This window comes from Delphinapterus leucas, chromosome 4, assembly GCF_059928025.1.
Source record: "Delphinapterus leucas isolate spDelLeu-1000000601 "Yukka" chromosome 4, BTC_Dleu_Yukka2, whole genome shotgun sequence".
Lineage (NCBI taxonomy): Eukaryota > Metazoa > Chordata > Mammalia > Artiodactyla > Monodontidae > Delphinapterus > Delphinapterus leucas.
In genome coordinates, this window is record NC_143132.1 from 57,498,784 (window position 1) to 57,524,358 (window position 25,575).

A 25,575-nucleotide genomic window follows, 5' to 3' on the forward strand; every position below is an offset into this window, starting at 1 on the left:
TTATCCTTGTTAAATGAATTAGAAAATTTGATTGAAATTGATGGAAAGATACATGAACTAGTATTACTAGACATTATGTTTAGATGAAATAAGATTTCTAAAATATGAATCTGGTATTGTTATACCATGTAATCACCAATTCAGGAGAATTGGACCTTACTTGTTTACTTATTTTTTTACTTTGCCTGTTTTAAGTAAGTAACCAAAAGAAAAAGGAGAAAAAAAAAAGTGAGAAAAACAATTTAAATAGTGCAGATAATTCTGCTGACCACTACATCCAGCAAGTACACACCATACCTAGAATGAGTGTGAGATGGAAGATGTGCATCTTCTGTTGTTATTTTAATCTTTTTCATTTCCCTTATGCCTCTCTCTGTGTGATCATTTTATTGTACTGAATGTGATTCAAATATTTAAAGATTACTATATATGTATAGACACACACACACATATATGTTTGCACATGCACATCTATATTTTTTCCTCACCATAGCTTTTAAACACAAGCCAACCACTCATCCCTGCTAAAAAGGAACATCATTGTGTACATTGCATATTTATAGATGCATAATACTGTACACGGTTGCAAGTTTTAAAAAGCATCTATTCTGTACTCTGTGGACATTTCAGAGGTCTTTTTCAAGCTTAATTTGGACTCTATGCAGTTTTAACCTTATGCACAGATAGCACCACCTAACTTCTACCAAGGCTGCCTCTATGCCTATTAATTTATGTGAGGAATAAGCTTTCTGGGACACTAGAAAACTGAAGGCAGAAATACAGCTCAGCATTGACCCTCTTTGTAATCATAGATGATGAAATGTCTCAAGAATCTGGGGGGGCCCCGGAGGCGGCAGAAATAACCACACAAATATCAGTTTTAGGTAAAATAATGTTTAGAAAAAAGTGAAAAGTGTGATGAGAAGCCTTCAGAGAATGCTCACATAGTGATCAAAATCAAATAAATATGAGAAGCAAAAAAGAAGTTTTTAAAAGATTGACAGATGAGAAAGAAGTAGATATAAAAAGTTGTAGGGCCTGCCTTAGAGAAACTTAAAATAGAGAATTAAGAAAAGTTCAATAAGGAGTAGGGCCGTGAAAATGGTTGTGTGAAAAAATGAAGGAAAGGAAGGGAGGGGGAAACAAATCAGAGGATCTGAACGGGGTCAGGGTACCCCCAAATGAGAAACTATTCACGGAAATGTCTGTGAATGGAAACTGTGAGCACAATTGCTCAGGGGATCGGGAAGCTGCTTTACCACAGAGGACCTCAAGGATTTATTGGGAAGTAGAGGGAACCTGGGCCCGGAACTTCTCTTTCTCTTTGGGTGGAGGCCAGAAGAGATACTAGGAAGTGATGATAGGAAGTCTAGGAAAAATAAAATAATATGCTTACTGGTCGGGGGTGGGGGTGGTACTTTCAGTTCCAGAATGAACTAAAACCGAGAGCCGACTGCAGAGATTGAGATTGCAGGCAAAGGGAATGAGCTGCTTAATCTATGTATGAGGCTGAAAGTAGGAATGTGTAAATATCCAATTCATGCAGAAACCAAAACAAAACAAAATGAGAACTACAAAATATGTGCTTGCTAATCCCGTTTATTCAATCTGTAGTCCAAGAGCCCCGGGTTGGTGAGGTGCTTAGGGCGAAGAGATGGAATGACAAGCAATGGGATTAAGCTAAAATCAGGCCAGGAAAGAGAGCTCTGTAGGTAGCTCTGCACACTGAAGATAGACCTTTGATGCCCGCCCTGCCCCTGCCCTAGGTAAGGTCAGAGCTTGTTTCTGAAAGGGGTATCTCAGACATCCTGCTCTTGATTTTCTCTGCACTAAAGTTTCAGGTAATCTCAGCTACTCCAAACTGGTAAGTGGCAACAATGTTGCCATTGAGAAGAGGTACAAAGTCTTACAGAATTAGGATATTTTTTCTTTCAAAAAAATTTTTTTAGTTTTATATTGGAGTATAGTTGATTAACAGTGTTGTGTTAGTTTCAGGTGTACAGCAAAGTGAGTCAGTTTTACATATACGTGTATCTATTCTTTTTCAAATTCTTTTCCCATTTAGGTTATTACAGAATACTGAGCAGAGTTCCCTGCTGCAAAAACATTTTTAATGAAATAACTGATAAATGCCAAAGAAGTTACTAAATTTCTTTTATCTGGTTAAATGTCTAGAACATCAATTAACCTAATAGATAGAAATCTCAAGTTTTAGAATCAAACAAACACAGATTTTAATCCCAGTTTTTCCACCCAGCAGATATATTTGCAAATTCTGTAAAGTTAATGAACTTCAGTTTCCTCAGCTTTTAATCAGTGATAAAAATAGCTAGCTTGAAGAATTGTTGAGAGTACAAAATGAGATAATATATGTAAATACTTAGGACTCTGCCAAAAAATAAGTACTTAATAGAGGTAACTATAATTATTACTTATACATCTCTTAAAATACATATTTTTAAACTTTGTCTCTAGATCCCATCTGAGGCTAGTACAGCTCATGACAAAGACACAAACCTCCATATCCACAGTTTCAGTGACCACGGAACTCGTTAGGTACTTGAATACCTACCATGGTACAGCACCTTTACTTACTAGAGCCTTACATTTTAAAAGTACTAAGTGAACACGGACAAAACAACAATGATTTCTAACTACTGTAATCACACACTTGAGCTCTATGCAAACATAAGCAAACATGTAAATGCTGTTTTATTATCCTGAAGGGAAAAATGAGAAGTGATAAATTGAATTTTTTTAAAGACTTGTTTATTTTCAAAGAACAAAAGATTCAAGTTATTCAATATTTAAATAACTAAGAAAATCTAATCATTTGATCATTGCATATCACACTGGATACTGTTAGACAAAATCCAAGGACATATTTTCAAGTCATAAGTATTAATAAGCCCAGTTTGACTTCAAATTTTAATGTGGTTGAATCAGCCAGATGTTCTTCCATTTATTTCTGTTATTTTGGTTTCTGCCCAGGTATTCATTCTACCATAAAAATGCCTTCAAAGATTATGAAAATATCACTAGAAATTGAAAGATAAAAATAAATGGAATGTTGTGTGCTTCCTGAATCTCTTATTGGCTCACACCTACTATGGCTGTACTAATAATCCCATCCAGACATCAACATTTAATTTGAGAAGGTATATGAAACAGTAGGTCAAATAAAGGATCAGCTGAAGGATTAAATGATATTCAGTGTCTGGTTCTGCACTGTCCTTGTCTCTCTTCAGCAAGCATAGAAAATCAGCAGCTCTTGGGTAAATATCGTACCTTCCACACACATCCACACACATTGAAGGGAAAGAATGTCATTATAATATTGGTTAAAAGCAACATGACTCTCAAAACTTTGCATTAAAAGATGTGGCAATCACCTGTGAACCATGTCTCCTGTGTCTTTCCTCTGCTTCATTTACGTGCAGGGACTCTACCCTTCTAAGTTCTTGGCTGGGACTCATATAACAAAAGACAGATTAACAAGAGAAAAACACACAGAAGTACAGTAACATGTATATCCCATATATACATTAGACATACCCAGGGAAATGAGTAACTCAAAGAGGTGGCTTAGAATTCAGGTTTAAATATCATCTGCAGCTAAATCAAAGAAGGGAAGGTGTGGGCGGATGCCAGTTATGGGAAGGCGACCAGGAAAAAGTATGACAGACAAGAGTAAAGTTTTTTAATGCAGATTGATATTAGTGCCTTCTCCACTGACAGGATTCTCTTATGATTTAGAATCATCCTCTTTCTGGTATAGAGAGGGAAATATCCTTACAAATGTTTATCTTTACAAATGGGAGATAGTCTTACGAAAAGATAACTTCTACTTTGCAGAGGTTCTCCTGTGTCTGCTATTTCTCAAAATAATTAGCTCAAAATAATCCTCGTGTCAAAGAGGTATGTTTTGAGTAGCGTACTATAGTCTCCTACAGTCATAGCCTGGGGTGGCATATTCTGGTCTCCTGCAGTACCATGAGATGGGAATCAACGACATGACAAATGGAAAAAAGCAGTGACCATAAGAAAAAGTATTGATTAAGGAGTCAGATAAGAACCAGAAACAAATGGTTACAGCAGAAACCAGTAAACATTACAATGACTCAGTATATATTTATAGAATGGATATTTCATTTAACCCCACAAGTAACCCAGTAAAATATGCATTTTTATTCCCCATTAATAAATAAGAAAACGGATGGTGAAATGGATTGGGTAAATTGTCCCACAGCAAAAAAGTAGCAAACCGGAATGAAAACTAACACAAGTTAGGAAGCAAAGCACACATTCTTGCCATTATACCATTCTTGCCTTCCCACTGGTCTCTGTCTATATATGTAAAGCTCTCTCTATATCTCTCTTCATTTTCATATTGTTTCCTCCTATCTCCTTTGTCTCTTTCTTCCTTAAAATAACCATACCATCATGCAGAACTTTAGAATATTTTCTGTGATTACTGGGTAACATTTTACATTCTCTGGTTCTTATTTTAAAAAGGGGCTGGGAGCATGAAGGAAAATGTTGAATTTCTTTCATGAAAGAAAGAGAGTAAGGTCAAGACCCTATAATTTTTCTTCTCCCCTGTGGACCAGGTTAATGATTAAAAAAAAATGAATTTTCTCTCCCTCCCTATAACCTAAAACAGCATCTTATGTTTTACTGCTATCAGGCAAGTAAGCCAAAATCAAAGCACCTCATATGTTTGAATGTTTATACTTGAATAACTTACAATATAAAAGGAAATACAACAGATGTAGGAACAGAAAAGATAAAGCCATTTTTAGTTAATTACACTTTTTGAAGGGACATTTATTTTTAATCCCATTCTGCTGCATTTACCACGGTCACCCTGAAGTCAAGTGAAACAGGAAGAAAAAAGGCAGTGGGTGAGATCAGAAAAAGAGAGACAGCAGATAAAAGATGTTAGGGCAGGCAAGGACTGGGAGAAGAGGGAACAAGAACAAATCTGGGAAGATAATGTTTCATATAAGGAGGTTTAAGATATATTTTTTTTTTTTCAAAAAGTCGCAAGGGTAGAAAAGAGAGCTTCCAAAGCATCATAAACCCCTTGGCACCCCAGGGAATCCATTTCTGTTGACAAAGCTTCCCCCTTACATGTACCCCTGGTAACTAAGGTATAAACATCTGAGCGTCATGTCAGATGTACTCTTCTGCTTCCTTTACTTCCCACAGACAGGAGATACATAAAAGAATGAAATAATCAAACAGGCAGTTCAGCTCACCTTTAAATGCCAGTTTGTAAAGCTTCCTATTACTTCTTTCAAGACTGAATTAGGACTTTCCAGAAGTTGTCCCTGATGAGACACACTCCATCCTAATCTCTCCTTCTCCACTTCTGCTCTTCCATTCATTCAGGTATTCTATTTGTACTAGATAATTTTAAATATTTTAATGTAGAATCAAAACGCCAGAAAAGAATTCATTAGAGTGGAATTTAAATTCCCTTCTGGTAATCCTTCTTGTTCTAATCAAGATAAGGACTAGAGAGGTTAGGCAGCTTGTCAAAAGTCACATAGCCAATTAAAGGCACCCAAATCCCATTCCAGGGCTCCTTCTACTAGATCACATTGTTTGATTCATTTATTCCTTCTAAAATGATTAATGGCTGTGTGTTTTGAAGACCTGAAAAGAATACTTTAGTCATTATTAACCTGCTTACATTTAAATAACCCCACAAATCCAGTAGGTATAAAATTTCGTATCTAATGTAAAATTCCATGTTTTAAATACAATATTTTAAAATGTTTGAGACTCCTAACATAAGCAAAGCTAAACATTCAAATAATGCTATTTCCTACAAAATCCTGACAGAGGAAAATATTCAGGACATGTATTGATCTTAGATAAAATAACACACACACACAGATATAAAGGACAACTTTGGACCCTCCCCAATCTGGAAAATTCTAATCTATAATATTCTTTACCTCGACTTCACAAGAAGACTCCATTCTCATTCTTGCCCTTTAATAACAACAATAGCGGTAACTACCAAAATTTATAGAGTACTTTCTGTGTGCTGCTAGGCACTGAGCTACATTGGAGGAAAGAAAGAAAAGGAGAGAGAGAAGAAGAGAAGGGGAAGGAGGAGGAGAAGAAAAATGGATGTAGATTTGCAGCTTAATGGAGAAGATAGGCATCTAATCAGATTTTTCATGTACTGTGGAAAGAGATGGCATTGAGGCTTGCCAGGGTGCCCACAGTGACATAGATAAATCATTAAGGTGCTTAGTCCAATCTGAGGATTTAGGGAGAGAGGTATTCTGGGAGCTTTGCCCAAGAAAAGCCTTAAAAGATGTCAGAGTTACCAAGAAAAGTAAGAAGGACATTTTAGGCCAAGCAAAATCACAGAACTAGAAGAATGTGTTGTATACAGGGAGCCATAAGCAATTTGAAGTCACTGAAATATAGTATGTAATGTGAAGAGCAGTGGGAAAGAGTTATGAGAAATAGATATGGGCAGGTTCATGGGGGGCCTTTCCTTTGTGTAAGAGTTCTACCTGGAATTGATATGAAATAGTATGATCTGCAGTCATCTCTTGATTACCTTTCAATTATTGTAAAGTAGATTTGTTTATATTTTCCCAGCCTTCCATTACCACTACCACCTTTCATAAAAAATTAAAGTGAACACATATGAGACTAATAATCTTTAGTATTATTTCAAAGACAGCTGTGGGTAAGATGAATGCATTAAATGGTTTTAAAATGGAGACTTACTGAAAAATATGAAAATATAAGTGAATATTCCTGATAGCTGAGATTATTCATATGCCTCTGACATAGAGAAATAAACTTAGTAAACAAAATGGCAAATACTTTTTATTTTTGTCCCTCACAAATGGATAGTAGCAAAGCCTTGTTTTTCAGTTGCTTTTTTATAAAGAAATCACAGGCGAAGCTTTTGAAGAGTATGGAGATCCCAGAAAATTGTGAAGCAGCCATGCAGCACTGGAGCCCTCTGTTCCTGATCCCCTTCCAGGCCTAATGACTATTTTCAGACATTGTAAAATGTAGGTAAATCAACAAAATCCAAATCAAGCTGCTCCGCAGCGAGCACCTGACCTTGAGTCACCTACAATTTCTTTTCACTCAGATACGATGCCTCCTTTCAAATTCTCTTCTCCATTTAACACATGCAATCTCAAGCTACATAATGTGTTCACTTTCTTGGTTCTCCTGAGAAACTTGCCCTGCTCTTGGCATGCTGGGATAACCAAATAAATTTCCCTTCCAAAGGCCAAATTTTCCTAAGCTCATGGATTTATTCCAGTCAGCATCCATCAACTTTTGAGTATCTGTGTGTGTTCAGAGCTGTGCTAGGCACAGCGGGAGACACCAATAAAAGACCAAATCCCAGCACTTGCTCACACTGAGTTTATGATCGAGTCCGGGGAGACAAGATGAACATACATGCAACAACTGGGAAACAATTTGAGACAGTATATAATTAAGTGCTGAATGTAATACTGACTGTAAGTGCACAATTCTTCACTAATTACCAGTTGCTTGAAGGAATTAATACTTAACTTTGGGGATTTCAATCACAATTTCTCTATAAGCATTAATTCTTGTAACCAGCAATTCATTTCCAAGAGTTACAAACATACCCTAGTTTTAGCAAATTATCAGCGTTGTTCTCATAAACGTTTTTTTCCATTAAGCAATTAATTTAAATCCTGATTGTTCTGACCTCCAGGGCATTTGGAGGGGTGCTGGCACCTCAGACATAATTTAATTTTTCAAATGAATTTTTTGGCTGGTGCAGGATTCAGAGCCCGGAGGGGAAGGAACCTGCTTTCTCCCCAGGAGCAGGGGAACAGGAGACCTCTGGGTCCAGAGCAGTCTCACTCTCCCCTCTCACACGGGTAGATAAACTCCAGTACTGGGCTCCTTTCTTTACCTTGTCTTCCGTACTTTTTTTTACTCCAACTCCTTTCCCTCTTCCTGTCTCCCCTGCTATGGTTCTCTTCTTTTCCCTCTTCTCCTACCTTTGTTTCACTCTGACCAATAGCATTTGCAGAGACAGTTTCCCTAGCTAGTAACCCTCAGGATGGAGGAGGATGCTAACCCATCCTCCCCTGTCAGCAGGGTCTAGCAGGGATCATGGCCCTAGAGAACAAGCTCAGTCCACCTTCTGGAGCTTTAGTCATTTTCTCATCAGCCAGCAGATGTGCTAGGAGAATTGCAAACTATTTTCGAATGTCTTTCCACAGACCTCACTGTCTTCTCACACCCGCCCTGACCCCTCCTGAGCACCTTCATGACCTTGCTCCACCTGGAACAGCATGCAGGGCTCTGGCAGACAACCACAGGTGGGCATAACCACATCCAAGCCTGCTTTTTGTTTACCTTTAACCAAGACATAACTGGTCACTAATATGTGTGAGATGACACACTCTTACCTGAGCGTAGTAGAGGGTAGAAGGCAAGTTCAAGCTACTTCGCTCCCCTAAGCTTCTGTTTGCCCAGTATGAGAAAGTGATATCCACCCAGTGGGCTCCTGTGGGGATTATATGGTGGTGAAGAGCCAGGTTTCCTGGCTTCAAGTCTCAATTCTGCCTCTTCCTAGCTGGGTAACCACAGCAAGTTGTGTCACTTTTCTCTGTTTCAAGGCGCTTATCTGTAAAACAGGAAGAATAAGAGAATCTACTTCAGAGACTTTATATCCCAGGATAAAATAAGTTGAATTATGTAATACACATACAAAACACTCTATAAATATCAGCTTTTATTAGATAAAGTAATTTGCATACCATGGATGCTCTATAACACCAGCTCTTTCCATTCATTTGTACCAAGTTAGTGGAGGGTAAAATGCCCAGGAGAGCGACTGCTCCACAGCTGTCAACTAGGAAATGTCCCTTCCTTTGGCCAGAACTAGATAGCTTCAGCCCTGTTCCCCCACTCAAAAGCACCATATTTACCATCAGTAGAAGTAATATGTTCTATGATCTCATAAGCTTCAGAAATATGCACTGAAGTCTTCCTGAATAGAACACAAAAACATTAAAGACTGGTCCAAAAACAGGTGTCACCATTAAAAACATTTTTGCAGTGGAACATGTCCCATGAGATCTTATATAAACTGTGCAATTAGGGGATTTTGATTTGATGAAAATAAAGATTCCGAGAATACTTTAATAACCTAGAAGATGGACGTGGAGCCAAGTGGACTTCGGAAAGTTCTGTCATTATTCTACTTCCTACAAGTCAATGGAAAATAAAATTGCGGGAACAGATGAATAAAGATAGCTTTTCTCTCAACATACTGCCCTACCACAGTTAATAGCATTTCTCTCCCTCTACCTAGGAGGAGGGTTCAAGAGTTGTTTTGTTTTTTTTTTTTTCGGTACGCGGGCCTCTCACTGCTGCGGTCTCTCCCGTTGCGGAGCACAGGCTCCGGACGCACAGGCTCAGCGGCCATGGCTCACGGGCCCAGCTGCTCCGCGGCATGTGGGATCTTCCCGGACCGGAGCATGAACCCGCGTCCCCTGCATCGGCAGGAGGACTCTCAACCACTGCGCCACCAGGGAAGCCCCAAGAGTTGTTCTGACTAGGAGCACATTTCTAGAGTGACCAGACTGATGGCAGGAACCTAAAAGTACAATTTCCAGTAAGTCTCCCACCCTCCAATTACTAAAGTTTGGAGGAACAATTTATTTTCAGAATTAAACTCATCAGGAGCCAAATGACTTCGATGACGATGATGATGATGATGATGGTGATGGCTGATATTTACTGAGTGCTTGCTGTACATCAGGCACCATCCAAAACATTTTACATATATTATCTCACCTAATCCACTTATATGATCTCATTCAATCCTATCACAACCTAAGAGGCAGAAACTATGCTTATTTCCATTTTACTAATGAGGAAATTGGTTCAGAGAGTTAAAGATCAAGCAGCCAAAAAAGGATGATTTTTTTCTAGTAAGAAGGCGAAAAAGGCAACTCCAAAAGCACTCTGCAGTGAAATTTTAAAGCAATTGAATTAGGTCAGGCTTTGTCAACAGCAGGAGTATCATAATATAAAAATCTGAACACTCGCTAATTTTTATGGTAGCAATATTGACTTTAAATACCAACTACCTCCTTATTTGTAAAGTCATATAATTCTGCTCTTAGGAGCCAAAGACTAAGAAAACTCACAAGCTACCACCAACATCCAGTCTTATTTGTACTGCACCAAATCCTTCCAATCCAGTTTATAAGCCAGGAACCCTTTCATAATAGATAAGATCAGAATACAATTTAATCATTCTTTTCCTTTCACAAAAGAACAACTGACAAGGCTGCTGGCCAGTTTATACGACAGGTACTATGGGCTTCAAATTTCTCACTGTCTTCTGGTTATCAAGAAAGTTAATTATTATCAAATCCCCAGCTCTCAAAAGGAAGGCAAAAGCCACCTTGCTCCAAAGCGCTTGCCAGGTAAATAATGTAGGTTAAAAAATGGTAGTTTTATTGTGAAGCGAATTCTTGATGCTTTAGAATAACACAGATAACTTTAGGAAACCAGATAAAATTTTTTAGAAAAGTTGCTATATGGGACTGGGAGTAGGGGGTTAGGGGTGTGAGAGAGTGAATTACTTAAGAATCACAAAGATAGATAGTTCTGAATAGAGGATCAACTATTTCTAAGGCCATATGATAGAGCTTGAGTAATGTATGTTAAAGCATTGCTTAATGAAGAACTAATCTAATAAGGTCAACTGCTCTTTTAATGTGCCTAGAATCTTAAAAGCTATCCAGGCAGTGTCTGGAGAAGAAATGCCCATAAGAGATCTGAATGCTTTGGAATTCATGCTCTGCAGAATCCCTTCCATGCTCATAACCAGTCTGAAGCATAGAATAAGGGCACAGTCCACATATCTCCATATGCAGAGAGTGTAGGGGGAGAGAAAGTAGAGAGGGAAAGAGAGGAAAAGAGATGACAAAGAATGAATTTCAAAGAAAAGCCCATAGTCAGAATATTTTTTAGTTTACAGAGTCATTTAAAGAGTTCAAATTCTTGTTTGTATGGGGATTTTGGAAAAATGGATATTTTCCCTAAAGCCAAATAATGAGTGAATTGTATTTTCACACAGATCAAAGTAAAAGTAATCATGGTAGCCTTTAACATTCTCACAAGTGACTCTCTTGGCTTTCAACATATGGAGTGATGTGGATTTAACAGATTGTAAGAGAATTCTAATTTATAAACCCAATTTGTTCAGATGCATTAGGAAAAATAATAATAATCTATGCAGGAATATTTTTTAACGTAGTTGAGCCAAAGAAGAAACAACTTTGTAGTGAAGTTGATAGTGTATATGAAAATTTGATTAGGAAGTACTGATTCTATAAGCCATTCTAAAAAAGAAAAAACACTTTAATTCATGAATTAACCATCATATCATATTATAACATGATACAGAAATAGTACAGCATCACATATAATTTATAATTCTAAAAGCATGATTCTTGAATGATTGTATTCTGGCAAAAAGAACCAGTGTCAACTGGGTTTGCAACAAGTCAATTGTCCGAATGACATGGAAAGTGTATGTATCACATTCTACACTTCCAGAGAAAAAGGCAATGCCTCTCTCTTTCAAATGGACAACTTTACAGTTATCTTCTTTCGCAACAGTGATTACATTTGGGTTTTACATTATGGGTGCAATGAAGCTGGAATTTACTGCCTGAATAATAGATCAAAGCAAATCAGAAAGTAATTAGTTGATAGAGCAAAGGGCTGCTTATCTGAATGACTTGGTTTATAGAACATAAAGGAACAGGAAACCCTTGACTTAAAGCTTTTGAAATAAAGAAGAGGAAAAACTATATCCAAGCGCAGTTTATCAGTATGGAGGATATCAACTACACCTATTCTCTTCTCTTGCAAATTAGGTCCCTTTCTTACTTGGTACTAAATTTCCTAATCTGAGAATCCATTTCCCTTCATTGCATATGTTTCTCTAGAGGTTGCATATTCATTTTCTGGATATTAGATACCCTATTTTCCACAGCCTGTAGCCTGGAGACACTTGCTGTGCAGGGTTTTTCCCCTCCCCTCTCAACACAGAATTTTACAGTAAAAATGACTGTTAAAGAAAGTGAGTGACAGACCCCTGTTGGGCAGCCAGTGATCACTACACATTTCGATTTTATATTATTATTATTTAGCATATTAAGTGCCCACTCTCTCATCATCGTAGGTGACTTCTCAGGGGGTAACAGAGCACTCAGCTTTAGGAGGACAGGGTTTAATATTAGGTTGAAAATGGTTAACAGGCCGAAAGCCTAATGAAAACACATTTAGAAAGTCAACCAGAGGGATTTTTATTTTAATGAAAAAGAATAATGAAAAGCTCTCTGTAGGGAGAGCAAATTTGACAAGGTTATTTAAATATATATGTAGGCTTTAATGTTTCAAAAGAGTTGTTTTTTTTTTTTCCAAATAATGGGATTTAATCTAATTTGTGGGTTTGGGCCTGAGTCGCAGGGTGGTTGCAAGATAGTCTTAGAAAGCAAGACTCCCTTGCCAAGTAAGAGTTTAGAATAGATTTTAGGATGTTTGAGTTGGATGAGGACTTAGAGATGATCTAATTTGACCTTCTCACTCATTGGACAAGATACAGAAGCCCAAAAATATGAAATGAGTTCCCCGAGGCCACGCCGTTAGTAATAGAGCTGTACTGAGGGTGACATATAGAGAGCACTTATGCAGGCCACGATGGTTAGTAACCTTCCTCACAATAGTCCGTGAGCAAGTATTATTAGTGCCAGTCTGTAGACAAAGAAATAGAAACTCAGAGGAATTACGTAATTTACCAAAGGTCACACAGCTAGAAAAAGGTGAAACACACATTTAACCTGTATGATCCTAAAGGTCCCTTAACCGCTCACCCCAACAGGAGGCAGAGCTCTCTGTTTTTTTCCACAGGCCTTCAGCCTCCGGGACACTGGGGTTCTGCAGACCCAGCCAGGCTCTGTCTACTAAACCTACCACTTGTCCTATTTCTTAGTTACTAATGCTGTAATTCCGACATCCCTGACTTGGTATCTTGAACCCGCCCTAGTTTCCACTTCAGCCCTAACTCCTCCAGATGTTAGATTCTATTCCCTTTGAAACCTGCCTGGGATCATTCCCACTCCTCCCCGCCTCCAAGTCCAGCTCCTGAGACCCCAGCTCAAGCCAACGTCCCTGGTCTAGAATCAGCTGAGAGGCAGGTCAGATGGAAATAAAAATCTACCCAATTCCAAACACAGGTGTAATGGAAAGTGAGGTAGAGGCCTAAGCTACTATCAGCGGCTGGTCAGAGCTCCAGCTGAGACACACCTGATAAGTAATTGAAGAACTAAATAAAAGGGCCAAGGCTAGTTTTTCACACAGTTACCAAGGAAAAGAGAGAAAAGGAAGACATACATATCCAAGGAAGAAAGTCAGGAGAAGGAATGGATCTGGGACAAATCTGGTAGCGCAGTGATTCAGCTACCAACTGTGCCACCAGATTCTAGGTTCAGTGATAGAACATAACCCTACAGCCTGTCTCAGTCTGGGGCAGAAGCTCCTTCCTGGAGGAGAACAGCTTCAGAACAAAGTCAGAGCTAGTGGCAGCAGGAACCATGCATAGCCCCAGAAGCGAGGAAATGGGGAGGAACAAAGCAGGGGACCCGAGGCAGGGCCTGAGATGTTGCCCCCTCTCCCCCTCGTGATGGCATGGAGAGACAGGAATTGATCAGTACCTCCCTTTATACGTCAGAGTTGTCCCTGTAATTGACTAGAGGCTTAATCTTTGGTCTGAATAAAGTTCATCTCTTTCGTTACCAGCTACCTTCTCATTTCTTTTTTAATTGGGGAATACTTGCTTTACAATGTTCTGTTAGTTTCTGCTGTGCAAGGAAGTGAATCAGCTATATGTATACATAATGTATACATATATCCCCACCCTCTTGGACCTCCTTCCCAACCCCTCCCCTATCCCACCCATCTAGGTCATCACAGAGCACAGATGTGAGCTCCCTGCACTATACAGCAGGTTCCCACTAGCTACCTATTTTACATATGGCAGTGCGCATCCCACTAGCTACCTATTTTACATATGGCAGTGCGCATACATCGATCCCAATCACCCAGCTCTTCCCACCTTCCTCTCCCCACCCCCATGTCCACACATCCATTCTCTAAGTTTGCAGCTCTATTCCTGCCCTGCAAATAGGTTCATCTGTACCATTTTTCTACATTCTACATATGTGTTAATATACGATATTTGTCTTTCTCCTTCTGACTTACTTCACTCTGTATGACAGACTCTAGGTCCATCCATGTCTCTACAAATGACCCAGTTTCATTCCTTTTTATGGCTGAGTAATATTCCATTGTATATATGTACCACATCTTCTTTATCCATTCATCTGTCGATGGACACTTAGTTTGCTTCCATGTCCTGGCTATTGTAAATAGTGCTGCAATGAACATTGTGGTACATGTCTCTTTTTGAATTATGGTTTTCTCAGGGTATATGCCCAGGAGCGGGATTGCTGGGTCATATGGTAGTTCTATTTTTAGTTTTTTAAGACTGTTCTCCACAGTGGCTGTATTAATTTACATTCTCACCAACAGTGTATGAGAGTTCCCTTTTCTCCACACCCTCTCCAGCATGTATTGTTTGTAGATTTTTTGATGATGGCCATTCTGACCAGTGTGAGGTAATACCTCATTGTAGTTTTGATCACTATAGAACTCTTAGAGGAAAACATAGGAAGAATACTGTTTGACATAAATTGCAGCAAGATCTTTTTGACCCACCTCCTAGAGTAATGAAAAGAAAAAGAAAAATTAACAAATGGGACCTAATTAAACTTAAAGGCTTTTGCACAGCAAAGAAAACCGTAAATGAGACGAAAACACAACCCTCAGAATGGGAGAAAATATTTGCAAATGAAGCAACTGACAAGGGATTAATCTCCAAAATATACAAACAGCTCATGCAGCTCAATATCAAAAAAACAAGCAACCCAATCAAAAAGAACAGACAACCCAATCAAAACATGGGTGGAAGACCTAAATAGACATTTCTCCAAAGAAGACAGATGGCCAAGAGACACATGAAGAGATGCTCAACATCACTAATTATTAGAGAAATGCAGATCAAAACTACTTCCTCATTTCTTGAAGACACTGAACAAGTCACAGCAGAGTTACCATGGCCTCTGGGCCTCTTTCCTGATCAACTTGGTTGCATCCATCATGGGCCAGATAAGTTTGGTCATCGTACTTAGCTACATAAAGGCCTGTAAGTCCTGTGGTTCTGTAGATAAAGCTCTCCAAAGTCCCTACTTAAGTTCTTCTCTCTTATTGCAATATTGGGTTTAGTATCATCTATCTCATTACTTGAAAAGGCACTGGGACATCAGGTAGCATGTCAGGTATAGACTACCTGATCCAGTTCAGATTCAAACTGATCTGGCCCATGGTGGATCCATCACTGTGCCATCCCAGTTCCCCTGGAGCGCTGCCATGATTGCCTCACCTGTCTTCAGGTGAGACCTGTTGCAGATAGTCAGCACTGATAGGACCAACCAGCCTACTTTATCCCATAGGCATGCCACCTTGGTGGGAGAATCATGGTTTTTGCATTTTCCTCCATTATATCCTCCATTATATCCTGAGCCCACCCTTTACTATCACGGCTTGGAAGAGCCTTTTAACCTCTTTCAGCCTCAGTTTTGTTGTCTCTTAAACTGTGTATACCTCAAAAGTTTTATATGAAGAATGGATGGGAATTTCATTACAGCTTGTGGCTCCAACTCTGAGGTTCCCTACTGGTAGAGCATTAGGGTTCTACAGAGAGAGAGGCCAATAGGACGTGTGTGTATTTGAGTGTGGTTGGATAGATAGACAGAGAGATAGACAGACTTGTCATAAGGAACTGGCTCACGCAATTACGGAGGCAAGCAAGCTCCACGATCTGCAGAGTGAGTCAGCAAGCTGCAGACTCAGGAGAGCCAATGATACAGTTCCAGTCTGAAGGCCAGCAGACTCGAGACCCAGGAAGAGAGGATGTTTCAATTAAAGTCTGAAGGTAGGAAAAAACTGATGCTCCAGTTTGAACGCAGTCAGCCAGAAAGAATTTTCTCTTAGGATGGTCAGCCTTTTTATTTTATTCAAATTTTCAACTGATTGGATAAAGCTCACCTACATTAGAGAGGGCAATCTGCTTTACTCAGTCTATCTAGTTAAATGTTAATCTCATCCAAAGACACACTCACAGAAACACCCAGAATGATGTTTGACCCAATATCTGGGCACCCTGTGGCCCAGACAAACTGACATGTAAAATGAACCTTCACACCTAGCAAACTTAAACAAGCTAAACCTGAGCCAACTTAGGCCAGCAGATAAATGGGGAAAAATTCACAGATATACTTCTAGTTTTATGATGAATTTTTATGTCAGGTAAATCATATTTTGTTATTCAAACTCACAATCAACGTGCCTGAAAACCACGACTAATATGGCATATATCATAAAAATATGGGAGCTTCCAAAGGAGATTTAAGAAACCACATCCTAATAAAACTAATTTTCTTTCTTGGGTAAGTTCATTGAGAATTTAATTAAGGACAAACCAGTATGCTTATGGTATAAAGTTTACAGAGTCAAAGAAACAACTCTCAAAAAAAAAAAATAAGAGGTGCGTCTCTAATTTATTAAACCCCCCCCCGTTTTAAATAAGATCTACTTAAATCATACAATATAAGTAACCCAGTAAGTATAATTTGCTCAGCTTTTTCGAAAAGCTTTCTAAGTTTCCTTCTAACAGATTACTAAGGGAAAGAAGTCACTAGAGGATAGAGGGCAGAATACTGCCAAGAGTTGCTGTGAAAAGCCATAGAAGCAGTCGTAGTGAACAGCTGTGCCAGAGAGTGAAGTTAATAATTAGACACCCAGGGGTCTAGCACTGGTTCTGGCATTGTTCAATATAGCATATTTAATGAGGAGGAGGAGATACTGGGAGAAGAGTTGGTAGGCATATAGGGTCTGACTGCCAAATCTACAGTGATTCTGCTTTAGGTAAGCAGAGGACATCAGTCAAGAATGATGAAAGTGACTACATGGATTCTGTGCTTTGGGATTTCAGCAAAAATGAAAGCACTTAAAATGCAACTTGTATCAGGCTTCCCTGGTGGCGCAGTGATTGAGAGTCCACCTGCCGATGCAGGGGACATGGGTTCGTACCCCAGTCCGGGAAGATCCCACATGCCGCGGAGCGGCTGGGCCCATGAGCCATGGCCGCTGAGCCTGCGCATCCAGAGCCTGTGCTCCGCAACGGGAGAGGCCACAACAGTGAGAGGCCCGCGTACCGCAAAAAAAAAAAAAAAAGCAACTTATATCAATTGTGATTCCAGCAGAAATTAAGTCAAATCTCTCTGAAATCACTTCTTAGACATTAAACTGTTTAAAGGATGATCTAACATCTACCCAAGTAAACAAGAGACAAGACAGGAATGCAGTTATAACAAATAATGCAGTTACACAAATGCCGTTGTACAAATAAGGAATTTAACAGGTTATCTATGGATTTCTGTAAAATCATGGTAGCAAAGACAACTGCTCATTGATTTTAAAAGGATTCAATACTCTTTGGTTTCAATTTGTAGGAGTCAATTTGAAGTTGGATTCAGGAAGAAAGAGAATAATTCTGTGATATTCAGAAACAAAGTCATTGGTGTAAAACCATACAGGATTAAAGCTACTCTTAGTGATTGTTGGATATTCTCATTAGCCTGCATTGCTCTAGGACTTACCAGCCTGTGGCACAAACGAATTCACATTAGCATTGATACACACATTTCCGTGCCTAATAGCCTTCACTTGCATAACTGCCTCAAAAACTTCAGGGTTTCCTGGAGAGCTGCATAAAACACTAGCATCATTTCTTTCCTGTTTCCTTATCTGGATCTCCTGTGCTATCTTCTGCCTAAGAGCCAGGAAAAGGGCACACTGCACCACTAGAACTGATGCTTAAACACTGTATGAGAAACCTGCATCTCTAATGTCTCCTCAGCACTTCTGAAACTGCTTAAGTGTGATGAACTTCTGCAACCACATGAGTCTTTATGGAAGGATGGTATTTTCCGAAATCGGTCACAGCATTACTTTTGGTCCCGCATGCTCTTCCAGGATTTTGCCACTCCCTCATCAAGAAGTAGATTCTCTTTATCCTCCCCTTGAACCTGGGAAGCTAATGACTGTTGAGTGCAATAGAGTAAAGCAGAGGTGATGTTGTGTGACTTCCAAGACTAGATCACAGAAAGGATACAGCTTCCTCCTGACTCTCCCCTTTAGAATCCTGGCACTTATAACCCAGCCACCATATTGTGAGGAAACACAAGCCACATGGAGGGGCCATGTGTTTCCACCAGCAGCCCTAGCTAAGGTTTCAGCCCACAACCAGCATAAATTGCTAGATGTGTAAAAAGAGAGACCTTCAGATCATTCCAGGCCCCAGCTTTAGAAAGGCCCCAGCTGACACCTCGTTGAGCAGCATTGAGTTATTCCTGCCAAACCCCGCACAAAATGCAGAAAAGTGAGCAAAAGAAAGCTGTTATTGCTTTAAGTCGCTATTTTTAGGTGGTTTGTTATGCAGCGCTGCATAGCTAAAACAATCCTTCATCAGACCTCACATAATTCAACACAGAACTGAGGGGGATACCAACATCCCCAATTCTATGTGGACTTTTGAATGTAAATTCCAAGCATACGCCTACCCAAATACTAAACATGCCGTCATGATAGCAAGCCTCTAAGCTTCTGCTTTAGACACTAAATAAGAAGCAGCTGAAGATCCTTGGCCAGGCACCATGCTGTCATCTTCATCTCACTATTACCCCCAAGGAACATTAACCCTAAGTTTCCTCTTGGCAGATTCCTCTCTTGAGTGCATTTTGACTCGTGTAAATAGATGCCTAGAGGTTGGGGGTAGGTGTGAGGAACATAATTTCTGATGGAATAACCAGGCTGACTGAAAACCCCATTTCAGGCCCATACCTACTCCCACTATTTTTTATAAAACATTTCTGAGAAAGAAACCTTCTAAGTGGCTGTGATTTCAGTTTCTGTCATGGTAATGTCATTTTTCATGGAGTAAAGCGGCCGGGAAATACAAATAAGAACAAAAGAGATTTTGGAGAGAGAAACGTTCTTGTCAGAAATGTACTTTATGAAGGTTATAGGGCTGTAACAGAAGAAACTCCAGGTATTTTGTAGCTCTTAGAAAGCTCCCATGCTACCAATTTAACATCTAGTGAGGTGAGATGGGAGGGCTATAGAAAAATCTCTTCATGCTTTATACAACTAAGAAAAACCATCAGCTGAAGGGCCCTACGCTAGACAATTAGAGAAAAGCTGAAAGAATATTTCAAATAAGAGATCAGCAAGGGAACAAATGTCTTACTAAGAAATGAATGGAATCTAAAATCAAATAAAAAACTCTGCAATCCTCACCCCACCCTGTAAGATTGTGTATGCTCTTTATGGCAGAGGACTTTCCTACACAAACATTGCATTTCAAGGTAGCCAACTGAGATATTCAGAATTTAAAGTAGGTACAGTAATTTTATATTTTCCTTTTTGTTAACCTAATCCTACTCACCAATACAATTTGGAGAGTTGTAAATTTATATTCAAAATAAATACAAATTTGAAGAACATACTTAAATATAATGGTCTATAATATCTCATAAGTCCATTTTAATAGTTTTATTTGGGGCTATGTTTGGCTTTATAATTTCTAAAAAATTATGGGTTTTTAATTTTAATATCTAATTACAGCTAATAATAACTGTAGCTGTAAGCTGTTTAGAACTCTATGGGGCCAGTTGCTGTACTAATTGCTAACAGTATTTCCCTTCATACTCACAACAACCCTTTGTTGCTGATATTACAACAAGGTAGATATTATTATTATTATTTATTATCTCTAGACTCAAAGAACTTAAATAACTTGCCCAGTATCCCACAGCTGGTAGACGAGTCATCTAAGGTAGGTTTGTCCTATCCCAAAACCTATGTTCTGGTCTGGATTCCTGCAGTAAAATCCTCCCGCACACAGTCACGTGGACTGCAACATCAAAACTTCTGTGTTTAAAAACGTCCTGCACACCTCAGTTTACGGTTAGTAAAACACTACAAGCTGAGTCCATTTCTGATTGTTCTTCTCTCACTGCCTCCCTCCCAGAAAAGAAGCCAGTTTTCTTCTCTCTCCCCTGTAACAACCACTATAGCATTCTGCCTCAGTGATCTTGATTTCCCTGTATATTGCAAGAGTAAGATCCAGGACCCAGAATTTAAGATGTATCAGGAATAGGAATTTAGTTCTTAAAGAAAAGATTACTTCCATGCCAACTCTCATCACAACCACACACCTCAAAACTCTGTCAACCTCCGAACTTCTCTTTTGCTTTTGCTTTTTAATTTTCTTAAGAAAATATTCAAAATTCGTTCAAGCCAATGCAATGACACTTTCTTCTAATTTAAAAGGTCAGACAATTTGGCTTTTAGAAAAGGAAGTAATGGTAGGCAAATTCCAAATATTGAAACTTCTAACTAGTTTGGGCAGAAAGGACATTCCAGTCTGTCAATCACTAAGCTACAAAATCACTGATAGTCAGCCTTACGTGATCAGCAGTGTCAGAGACTTAATGCAAATGTACATTTTGCACTTTATTAAAGGGTGACCACTGAGTCAATCTTGTCTCTTAGCCAGAACAATTTGTCCTTAAGATACCACATATTTTAACGATTGATAATTACGTTATTTAATGTACTCTCAGACAACATTTGTAGGAGGGCTGACTTAATTATTATGATATAACAATAGAGACTCACAAATAAAAGAAAGTTATCAAACAACCATCATAGATGTTCCAGGGGATGTGGCTGAGGTTGACTGTGGAAAGTGACAATAATCTTTCCCATGAACCTTTGCAATGCAACCTTGCAGCTCTTCCCATCAAGAGGAAGCATCCATTTCCTCTGTCCTTACATCTATACTGGACTTATAGCTTCTTTGACAAATAAAATGTGGCAGAAGTAAGGCTGTGTCAATTCCAAGCCTATACAACAAAAGGCTGGCAGCTTCCACTTTAACTCTTGAGACCAAGCCCAGCCACCATAAAAAATAGCTCAGGCTGGGCTACAGAATAATGAGAGACTCTATGGAAAGAAAGGTCCCAGCCTTCAGCCATCACAGACATATAGATGAAGACACATAAGACTCTCTAACTCCAACTCAGAAGACCCCTCAGAAAAGCATGAGTGATGTCAAGTAAGAGCAGCGTAAGCATTCCACAGCCAGACCACAGAACTGTGAGACATAGTAAAACATGGTTTTAAGCCACTAAGTTTTGGGATGGTTTATTATCCAGCAAGGGACAGTCAACACAGTGAATTAACTTAATGCAAAAATAAGTTTGGCTCTTGTCCTCAAATACCATTAATTAAAAGTGCTTCTCAAAATTTAATCATGTCAAGGATAGTTAGTCCCCAAAATTAATATACATGTTTACGCTGACAGATTAATCGGCATTCTTGTTCAATGTCAGCTATAGACCAGATATTATACCTTACTCTTATCAATAGTTGATAAAGAAATAACATTGTTACCTTAACATATCGATTACCTTGCCTGAAAGAACTGGTCTATTGCTTAATCCCTTGTTTTAGCTTTGATGAAAATGATTTTTTTTCTCTGAAGCACCAACGTCAGAGTTCCCACATCTCGCCAATGGATGAAGGGGAACCCCTTATCCTTCTAAATCCCATTCCAAGCTTAAAAGCTTTGACTCAAACTCTGGGGGTGGGGAGGTTCAAAATTTTAAACTTTTAAAATAATGTCATGTTTCATGAGAAGGACAATAAATACTAAGGGGAAAAAAATATGTGTACTGAATCTAATTTACAATCCACTCACACTTGAGCTGCCAGTGTCACTCAGTTCAGAACTAAACACAACCTTGAGGGGTCACTGATTCAGTGTTTTTTAAATGCTGTTTTTAATCCATAGATGTTTTCTTTCCTTCCATCATGCCTTACTTTTCCCCAAAACAAAAAAGTTAAAGAATTCCCCAGCTTAATAATGATTTGGTTAAGAAATATTTTATTCAAATATTCAAAATTATAAGTGGAAGGGTAATTTTTTTTTCTTTCAGGTAATCTTTTGCAGTGGTGTGTGGTAAATGTTTAACAAGCAGCTCTCGGGGAAAAATGTGTGCATATAAACACGTACGTAATTTTCTACAAGTTTATTGAAAGATGTGTGGCACACAATTTATAAAAAGTAACATATGAAATACTATTTATTATAAGTTACATGCAGCCAATTGATTGTCACAGAATGCTTCCATTAATTTTTGCCTGTCTCTTCTCCATAGCCAACCTATGGTGCAAATTCACTTATTATGTGACAAACAGAATTGCATCTCAATCCAGTAATTCTTTTCCCAATAAATTTATTGTCATTAAATATGATATGTGATGTGCAATTGAACTAATTCTCACTTTTGTATAAATTCTAAGCATAAAACTGAACCCTCTTTCAGCTTCAGCACTGGACATGACACACTTTTAAGTTTAATTTTCATTATTAACATTTTCTTCCTCTAGGTACTTTCTTAAGTCTAGACAATCAACAAAACAATAAATCAAACCTTTATCCCAGTGCCTGCTGATTTCTATGGTGTAAATACCCTCACCATGGCTGGCTTCAAGCTATCAACACCACTGAATTCAGCATCACTGAATTCAGAGTTGGAAGGATGGGTGCAGTAACATGCCATTAAATGGCATTTCCACATTCAAAGACGTAAGAAACCTCAAGAAGTCAGTAAAATCATTAGAAAGGGATAAGGTTTGAGAATTTATTACCTTTGTTTTTAGTATAATTTATTTAATTTTAACTCTATATAATTTAATTTTAAATGACGATTATGATTAATAGTAGGTTTGTAAAATCTTGTGAGCCTGTATCAACTGGATCCAGTATATACTGTTTAAGTGCAGTCAGGTGAAGGTTATTACTTTTGTTTCAGTTTCTAAAGAAAGAATTTCTCATCAAGGCTACCTCTATACTAAAGTTAGACCTAAGCAGAAAGGAACAGGACAAGAAAACTAAATTTAAAGAAGGAAAATTCACAGCCTTATACGTGGTTATGAAATTCTTTTTTACATTAATCTCTTATATTCATATTTCCTTATTCTGTTCTTTGTGGATATGAAAAATAAATGGGTTTTGACATATATACAAATCTGTTCCATCATAAGCTTAATGTCTATTTGGCTATGACGACTATCGTTCTTAAAATATGATTTTATTTCTCATTATCCAATGGCAAAACTCCTAAAATAAGGAGATAAAGATAAGCAATTTGAATTTAGGAAGAAGATGATATATAAAAAGAAATCAGGGAAAATGTTTAAAATAATATATATCAACATTAAAGCATCCTCATTTCAATCTAATCACAGTGTAGATCCAGGCAGTGGTCATGCCTCACAGACAAGCAGCCTCCAGTCTGACAAACCCACAAGGCCAGAAACCCTTGAACTCTTCTCGCTCACCTGATCAGATAAAAACCTTCCTGATTCTTAATGCCAGGCTCCAGGACAGAGGTGGTTGAGATGAATGCCTTTTAAACTCTAGTACTGCAGCTATGCTCAGGAGGACTTCTAAAGAACTCATTAACGCGTCAGGTTAATATCCCATTTGTCTGCTAATGTACCCAGAGAATGCTCTTCTGCATTTACCAGTCAGATGCTCAGAACCTCCACTAAGATAGTACATATTCAAGATTGAATTTTCACACTTAACTCTGGCCAAGTTTCTGAATGATAAGCTAAGCACTAATTGTAGGTAAATTCCTTTATTTCCTTGGCTTTTTTTTTGACTGTAGGCAAATGGTTTCTCTGGGACCTTCTCTGAAAGTAAAACGCAGTTTCTGCTTTAAAGTCATTTATGGCCTTTACCTTCATTTTCTGTGTTTTGGTCTTTGTGTGTCTTTCCAATCCTCCTTCCTAGACTGTAATCTCTTTGAGAGAAGGGAGGGTGTCTTATTCTTCCTCATGTCCTCTAAAGGTCTTAGCAAAACGTATTGCACAAATCATAATCGATGTTCTGTAAGGTATCTTACAGAATCTATGTAAGGCAAGGCCTGAGCTCTTTGTCTTATATTTTACAGGTGCACAAGACTGAAGAATGCCAAACTCATTAGTCCCTTATATGTCTAGGTAAAACAAGTACATCAATCAAGCAAATAAATGTTGTATTTATTTAAAGGATTTTTCCTATGTGAATAGTGTTTTTTTTATTTGACAAGAAGGTGAAGCACAGTATCTGGAAACAGAAATTTTGAGCAGGTCAGTTACAAGTGTCAAAAATGAAGTTCAGAAAAAGCATAAACCAACTTTAGTGACAAATTAATTTAGAAGAATGAATTTTGGTGACTTCCCTGTGGCACAGTGGCTGGGAATCCACCTGCCAATGCAGGTGACACAGGTTCGAGCCCTGGTCTGGGAAGATCCCACATGCCGCAGAGCAACTAAGACCATGCGCCACAACTACTGAGCCTGCGGTCTGGAGCCAGCTAGCCACAACCACTGAGCCCATGTGCCACAACTACTGAAGCCCGTGTGCCTAGAGCCCATGCTCCGCAACAAGAGAAGACACTGCATTGAGAAGCCTGCGCACCACAATGAAGAGTGGCCCCCAGTCGCCACAACTAGAGAAAGCCCGCGCAAAGCAACAAAGACCCAACGTGGCCAAAAAATTAAAAAAAAAAAAAGAACAAATGTTTTATAATCTTAGATGGTAAATATTGCAATTGATGAATTCAAGGTATGTTAGAGATTTTTGCCTCTTTCCCTTCAGCTTGTAGACTGCTTTCTCTATATGCTTGTCTCTTATATGAAACACCGAGGACACAAAGATTAGTAAAATATTGGCCCTATGTTTAAGGAGCCACAGTCAAAAAAGAGCTTCTTTCCTGACTGGGGAGAAACTGCCAATATTTCTGTGTCCAGCCAGGGGAAAAGCATGGAAAATATATTGGACATTTACTCTGTGCTAGACACTGGCTAGGTACTTTGTACATAGTCTCTCATTTGCTGCTGTGCTGTTGTGTGCTACATCATTACTGTGCTAGCTTATACGGCTGTGGGTCTTGTCTTCCCAGTGGGCATATAAACTCCTGTGTTTAAATTCTTTATGCTGCCATGGTACTTTAGCAAAGTAAATAAAATCTGAATGAAACATTTTCCAAACTGAATTTTATTTCCTAGTGTTCAAAGAACTGCTTCTTTTACCTGCTTTAGATTTTTTTCTTTAGTCGTCCTTTTCTATAGTTTCCGTTTCAATTCTATGCCAATTCTCCTTTCAAAGTTCCTAATATCCCACCCACCTCCTATATGCTCCTAATACTTGTATATGGATACGCACATTCATGTTTTGTCCATCATCACTCCTATAATAGTAGGTATGTATTTATT